The sequence below is a fragment of the Callithrix jacchus genome, chromosome X, assembly GCF_049354715.1.
Source record: "Callithrix jacchus isolate 240 chromosome X, calJac240_pri, whole genome shotgun sequence".
NCBI classification, from domain to species: Eukaryota; Metazoa; Chordata; class Mammalia; order Primates; family Cebidae; genus Callithrix; species Callithrix jacchus.
In genome coordinates this window covers 18,267,066-18,275,239 of record NC_133524.1, presented here as the reverse complement: position 1 = coordinate 18,275,239, position 8,174 = coordinate 18,267,066, and the positions used below count along the sequence as shown (strand labels likewise).

At 39.3% G+C, this 8,174-nt stretch overlaps 1 pseudogene; it reads left to right on the top strand.

The window, feature by feature from the left end:
• Positions 1 to 7,355: 7,355 nt before the first annotated feature.
• On the top strand, positions 7,356 to 7,791 carry LOC100394719 (copper transport protein ATOX1; annotated as a pseudogene).
• The last annotated feature ends 383 nt before the right edge of the window (positions 7,792 to 8,174 follow it).

The following is an 8,174-nucleotide window of genomic DNA, read 5'->3' as shown; positions in this document are numbered from 1 at the left end:
AAGAGCTTCTTTTTTTAAAATAAAATGTTACTTCTTATATTTTATAATGGTTTATTATTCGTGGTTTATCATTTCAGAAAAAAATTTAAGCAAATTGCTATACATGTTTTGTTGCTGAGATACATGGGAGACAAGAAAAGATTTTCAGGCATAAAAATACATTACATCAATATAAAATTCTGTGGGGAAAGTGAAATGGAAATATAATTTCAAGGAGTAAAGAGAATGATGTAAAATTTCTGACTGTCAAAGAGCTTGTCATATACTTTTAAAATAGATAATGGTGGATGTCATATCATAATATTTTGATTCCAGTAGGTATGATATAAGAGTTTTATTTTTAAATGTCAATATTTACAATATACTGACTATCACATCTTTTGGAACCACAGTATTTAAACTTATAAAGTATTTTAGGTTTCAACTGTAAGTGTGAGGGAGTATGTAGTTTTGCAAAATTATTTTAGCGGATATGCAAGCAAAAAAGACTTTGAAGATCCTTCATTGAGACAAAAGTTTCCTGCAGTGTGGTATGTGGGCAATTCTTCTCTTGGAAAACAAAATGATTTTATATGGCACAACAATGGTCCATCCAATTCACTTGTCCAACATTTAGCCCTGCCTGTTTCTCCTCCACCACCTGCTGTTCACTCTGTCCTATTGTGAAGCTCTTCAACACTCACTCTGCACACCCTCCAAGACAACCTTCCATCCTCTACCTCTTCCAGGGCACTATCCTAGTCCCTGATTCTGCCCTCTCCAGCCACAGCGGCTTCCTTCTCTGAAATCTACTTTACCATTCCACTGTAATTCCAGCCCTGCTCTCTGCCTCCTCCAGCCTCTCCTCTCCTCCCCTCTAAGGCTCCTTCCAAGACTCTTCTCTGAACATGCTACAGTCCTTTATGGGTCACAGCCTCCACCTGCCTGCAACCATTCACCCTTAGATCCTGTTCCCTACTTTCACATGGAAATGGACAAACATTATAAAAATGGTCCAGAAGTGACTGAATCTCAAATAACACTGCTTTATACATAGGGCATGTGGATAATTCAACAAGATGCCTGACCAACCCCCTCATCATATCAACATGAACAAAATATAGACATGTGCTTGCATAAAAATGCAGTGAAGTGGGTCCACTAGGTCACCATAACTATGATGGCATATGATCAGAACTAAAGGGAAATGCAGGCAAGAAGTGAGGAGGATAGAGGATGAAGAGATCTCTGTGGGCTTGGCCTAAATGGCCTGCCTGGAAGAAGACTGCCTGGAGCAGGTCAGCTATGAGTTGCGTGTCAATCCCTGTTCTGTTGTGGCTCTATTCCAGCTGTTTCCAAAGATCACCCAGACTCACTGAGTGGACTCATCATGCCTCAGAACCTGGACATGCCAGTCTGTGATTTGTAGGTGCACTCCTGATACTTTTCATTGCAACATCTGGAAATAATAAACCCCTTGCTGTTCAAAGACAGTCATTGTATCAGTTGACTATTGCTGTGTAACAGCAATCACTAAAATGTCAGTGTTTGCAATCAATAAGAATTTATTTGTCACACACCAGTAGTTTTCCTGAGACTCACATGAACCAACTTGGGTTCAGCTAGAAGGCTCTCCTTCAAGCTGTAGATCCAGTTGGGATTGGTTTCCTGTTATAGTCTAAGATCTAGTCTCTTCCACATGGGTTAATCCTTGGGCCTGGGCTGAATGATCCACCCACGGGAAGATCTTCTCATGAAGATAAAGGCATGAAGGAGGGAAAATAAAAACACATTAAGAGATCCTTGGGTCTCGGCTCAAAACTAAACTTGTGCTGCTTCTTCCCACATTCCATTGTCCAAAGTAAATCACAGGGCCAAGCTTAAAATCAAGTGGTAGAGAAACCTGTTTTGCATTTTGTAAGAAAAGACACTAAGTTACAAGGCAAAAGGCATGGATAGAGAGGGGTGTTGAATTGGGGCCAATAAACCCTTCTCCTACAATCCCCCTCTGCCTCTTTAGGTCTGGAAAGTCCATCTAATCATTTGGCTTCATTCTGCCTAGTATTATCAGAATTCAATGATTCTTCTTATGACTTCTTCCATTCCACAGCTCTATTTGTGCCATGGAAATTAGCTGCCAGAGACCTCAGTCCCCCACCAGCTCTTTCCAAGGACTATATATCTTTGTTTCTGATACTTCCAATTATGCTGTCTGCACCTAACACTGAATGTAACACTGTCCCATACCCCAAAAGGCAAGTCCCTTCCCTGGCCAGATGATAGTCACCTTAGCTCCCTGCTGGTTGCTAAAACTCAGACCAGGTACATTCTATAATGGATTCTATCTTCTATCTTCCCTAGAAATATTCCACCATATATTGCATTTATTACTTTATTTTATTTTTTTGCCTCAGACCTTGCTGGGACTCAGCCAACCCCAGCCAGGCCCCATGAGTACTCAAAGGCCAGTGCTACTTCCTAAGGTATATATGCTGGATGTGGTCTGTTGGCATTCAGCATCCACTCCCACCTCCTTCCATTGTGTCTTCCTGTACTACAAAAACTAGAAAGCTAAATACCCTATTTCTCTGACTCCCTTGCAGCTAGGCTTCTGCACATGAGCAGGTTTCACCAATGGAAATTCATACATGAGGTAGAGACCATGTTCCTACTGCTTTTCTGCCTTTAAGCAGAGATGTGGAGTGTTTCTGAAGCTTATTTCCAATGTTTAATTTGCACTACTAGGATGTCATATGTTCTTGTTTTGTGGCTTCTATTTCTTTATTTCCTTCTTCCCAATTAGCTTCCACCTTCTTTGTATTTCAAATACAAACCCCAGTCTGGAGTGTGCAGGTTCTGAGGAATGGTGGGGTAACCCAATATGTCTTGGTGACCTTTAGAGACAGATGAAGGATTGTAGGAGAGGGACATCAATGGGGACTTCCTGGTCCCTGGATGGTGTGTTTCAGTGGTAGCATCCTCTGAGTCCTCAACTTTTCAATTGTGTCAGAGGTAGGATTTCTTTGAGTCAATAAGTTCTGTGGTGTTTGGGCAACCATTTCTACTTGTCTAGCCCTTCAAACAATATAAGAAGCACCTGCTTCTCTGAATTCAAGACATTTCTGTTTAGATACCCAAAGAAATTTCTGTTTTTAGCCCTCAACCCCAATAGATCCAGCATGGTGCCTCATGGACTTGAACTACAGTAGCACCTGGGTAAGGAGTGCAGGTTTTCCAAAAAGAACAATATCTGATGTATCCCCCTGTCAGCAGAGGTTTTCCAATGAATATCGCCCAGACTGCATTCTTTACTAAACTAAGCCAGGCAGCAAAGAAGCAAGAAGGCATCACCAAGAGACCTAAGGGGGCCAGCCTCAGGCTGGTCCCAGTCTGACGTCTTCATTCCCTTCTGCTTGGTTGCACCCTGCCATGGGGCCTCCTCTGATGCCCTTGAACTCTCTAGGCTGATGCTAGGAGACTATTCCCCCATCAGTCAGACCACATGGACAATGTCAAAGGTTAGTCACCACCCACAGATACTCCTCAGAATGTATAAGAACAGCTTCTGTGTAACAAAGACAGGGGAAAGATCCAAGGGTGGAGAATGATTAATGGCCCCTTCATAGCTGATGGAAAGCAAGTGTGATCTGCATTTGGGGTGTTGATACTTTCTCACACCACAACATTCCCACATGGTAGCAACCTGGAGGGCAAAAACAACTGCCTTGTCTAGGGGAGAGAAGGGAGTGTCTGTGTTCTTCAGTTGCTTTGGAAGAGAGCATGCATTTCGGAAAGTGTTGCCATAGGGGGCTGTTGGGTTCCTGTGGAGTCTGGCAAAGTTGATGTCTCTGGAAAGTCCAAAGGTGATATATTTAATAGGCGGCTTGTTTTCTTTCTTCTTCGTGGTAAGTGTCTAATCCCAAAGGCAGTTCTTAAAGCAACACATAGCAGGTAAGAAGAGATGAAGTCCCCATCGGACTACTACTGAAACTGAGTGGGATTCTGCTTCTGTAAGAGGAATACAAAGAAACACAATGAAGCGGGACACTGACGGGGAGGCAAGAAACAAAGTAAAAGTAGCCACAAAGCAAGAATGTATGAGCGGATGTGGACAAGGGACCCATCTCCATGGGATGCCTGTGGGCAGAAGGGAGCTGAAGCTCTGGAAGTGGGAAGCAGGGCCCTGAGGGAAAGCATCTCAAAGTGCACCCTTCCCACAGTCACACTGGCTAGAAGGCTTTGGAACATTTTTTGTTCTGCCAAAAGTCAGACACACACAGACATTCACTGGACACTTCCCCAGCACTAATCACAATGCCTAGAGGTACAAATTAGGCCAAAAATTTTAGATACTTTTTTCTCTAGTTATAAAGGTAACATATGCCCATTGTGGAAAATACAACTAGGTAAGAAAGAACAAAGGTTTCATGCAGTCCCACTGCTGAAGTCCCACTGGCGACTTCAGCTGGGTTCCAAAAATCTGCCTAGAGGTATAACCTAAGCTCACGTTGATTCAACAACTTTACAAACATCAGGTGACTGAAACAATGCTTTTGGAAGATTTCCACATTACCATAATAGAAAATAGATATAATCACTGCCTTGCTGTAGTTTCTGGGGAAAAAAATGAGACCATTCAGTATATGAAGTTGTATATCCTCATTTCTTCACTAATTATTATATTCTATTTTCCTATATAGCTAAATATTATTTGAAAACATTCTCTTTGAATGACTAAATCAGTGTTCATTGTTTAGAAATCTTTCACAATTTTCTAATTATATTCTCAGGATACAGCCCTAAAATCTGAATTACTATGTCAATGAGAATGTTTACTTCTAAAGCTTTTAATGCTTTTTGCCAATTGTCCTATAGAAAGTTTGCACCAATTTACACTCCCATTACAATGTTTCAGGGTGCATTCAAAACACTTTTTGTTTTTGGCTTTAGAAAAGAGCCAGTCTCATCAATGTGATGCTATTGTGGAAATATATGAAGAAACCTGAGACCTTTCAGACTTTGTTCTGCTGTGTATCTTTGGGAAAGTTAGTTCACCTTTTCATGCCTTAGCTGTCTTAAGAACACCTCAAGCTCTAACATTTTGAAATTGTGTTTTTTTAACTGAGAACTATTTTTAAACACAAGGCCATATTTTATTCCGTTAGTACAATGTCAAAGACGTAATAGTATTAAATGAATGCATATACTATTGAAAGTCTGTTCAGCACTTGTGACTGGTAAAACTTAATACTCCTGCAAACAGTCATTAGAATAAGCTGTTAAGAGAGAGAGATTTGCATCTGTTTTTCTGTTGTTTGTTACTGTATTGCCATGCCAAAATGCATGCTGGGAACATACGGGTGTTTTATAAATATATGTTCAATGCAAGAAAGATTCATGGGGAAAATTTTAGTAACTGGATGTAGCCAAAACTGTTCGTGCTCCACCAATATCCCCTTGGTGCACCTACTGGTCACCTCCAGCTTTGGTGGCCAGATCCTCCACACTGGGAGATTCCTACCTCTAGCACCTAGGTCTCTCTGCCTAAGACTTTATCTGGCCACAATAGCATTCTTGGTCTGTGCAGGGCAAGCCAGAAGTGGTGGTGACTTAACACTGCCAGAAGGTACTCTTAAACAAGGAGGGATGGGACTTGATGGATAAATATCCCAGCTTCTTCACCCCTTGGTGGGACAGTCTTGAGTTATGCTTTACACTATCTCCCAGAGAATCCTTAGCAGGAATGAGCCCAGTTAGCCACAGCAGCAATCTGCTCATTCACACACCCTCTTTCCCACACTACCTCGCCATGCTTCTTGGGATCACCTTGCAAATAAACTACTTGCACTGAAATCTTCACCTCAGAGTCTACTTTTAGAGGAACTCAAAAGCTGGAATTAATGTTTGCAAAATTATTTAGGTGCATGACTTGAAAATGCATCCCATTTTTCATAAGAAACACATTCTCCATCAGGTTAATTCTGAGAACAGGAAGAAAGCTGATAACTCTTTTGGGGACAAAAACTCACAAAATACTCTATTATAAAAATTATACAAAGTCCTTTTGTACTCTGTTATAAAATATATACACCATCTATATGGACTCTCTTATAAAATATATTCAAATTCAATTTGTACTCTGTTATAAAAAATATACATACTCTGTACTCCATTATGCAAAATATACAAACTCTCAAAATGCTGTTATAAAAAATATACAAAGTCCATGTTTATTCTGTTATAAAGTATAGACACGGTCTAGATGTACTCTCTTATAAAATATATTCAAATTCAATTTGTACTCTGCTTTAAAAAATATACATACCCTGTTTGCACTTCATTATACAAAATATGAAAACTCTCAAAGTACTCTGTTACAAAAAATAGACAATGTCCCTTTTTTAGTCTGCAATAAAATATATACACCATCTAGATATACTCTCTTATAAAATATATTCAAATTCTATTTCTACTTTCTTATAAAAAATATACATACTGTTTCTGTGCACCATTACAAAAGATAAAAAACTCGAAACACTCTGTAATAAAGAGCATACGAAGTCCTTTCATACTCTTTTGTAATACGTATACACCGTCTATATGTACTTTATTATAAAATATATCCAAACTCTGTTTGTACTCCATTATACAAAATATAAAAACTCTCAAAATACTCTGTTATAAAAAATATACAAAGTCCTTTTGTACTCTGTTGTAAAATATATACATCTTCTAGATATATTCTCAGATTCTATTTGTACTCTGCTATAAAAAAATACATACCGTGTTTGTACTCCATTATGCAAAATATACAAACTCTCAAAATACTGTCATAAAAAATATACAAAGTCCTTTTGTATTCTGTTGTAAAGTATATACATCATCTAAATGTACTCTCTTATAAAATATATTCAAATTCTTTTGTACTCTGCTTTAAAAAATATACATACACTGTTTGTACTCCATTATACAAAACATGAAAACTTTCAAAATACTGTTATAAAAATATGCAAAGTCCTTTTGTACTCTGTTATAAAATATATACACTTTCTAGATATATTCTCTTATAAAATGTATTCAGATTCTATTTGTACTCTGCTATAAAAAATATAAATACTCAGTTTGTACTCCATTATAAAAAATATGAAAACTCTCAAAATACTCTGTTATAAAAAATATTCAGTCCTTTTGTACTGTTATAAAATGTATACATGTCTAAATGTTCTCTCATAAAATATGTTCAAATTCTCTTTGTACTCTCTTATAAAAAATATACATACTCTGTTTATACTCCATTATACATACACCATCTAGATGTACTCTCATAAAATATATTCAAATTCTGTTTGTACTCTATTATAAAAAATATACATTCTCCGCCGCACCGCTGCCGCACCACCGCTGCCTCAGTCATGCCGAAGCATGAGTTCTCCATTGACATGACCTGTGGAGGCTGCGCTGAAGCTGTCTCTCGGGTCCTCAATAAGCTTGGAGGAGTTAAGTATGACATTGACCTGCCTAACAAGAAGGTCTGCATTGAATCTGAGCACAGCATGGACACTCTGCTAGAAACCCTGAAGAAAGCAGGAAAGACTGTGTCCTACCTTGGCCTCGAGTAGCAGGGACCTGGTCCCCACAGCCCGCAGGATGGACCAAAGGGGGTAGGCTCCTGATCCTCCCCTGGCTTCCAGACAGACCTGGGACTTGGCAGTCTTGCTGAGCAGTGGTGTTCCTGCAGAGACCCTCTCTGTTGTTCTGTTCCTTTCTAGCTTCCTTGAAATAAAATCGAGCTGCTTTTGTTGGAAAAAAAAAGTATATACATTCTCTGTTTGTACTCCATTATACACAATATAAAAACTCTCAAAACACTCTGTTATAAAAAACATACAAAGTCCTTTGTACTCTGTTATACAGTGTCAAAATCCCAGATTTAAGTTGTGTTTTGTGACTGGGTGTGTGTCCAGAACAGCTTTGGTCTCAAGGTTGATTTGAGAACAGATATCAAGAGAATGCAGATGACCTGGTGTGGTGTCTCACACCTGTCATCCCAGCACTTTGGGAGGTTAAGGCAAGCAGATCACCTGCGGTCAGAAGTTTGAGACCAGCCTGGCCAACATGGCGAAACTCCATTTCTACTAAAAATACAAGAATTAACCAGGCATGGTGGCACACGCCTGTAATCCCAGCTGCTCAGG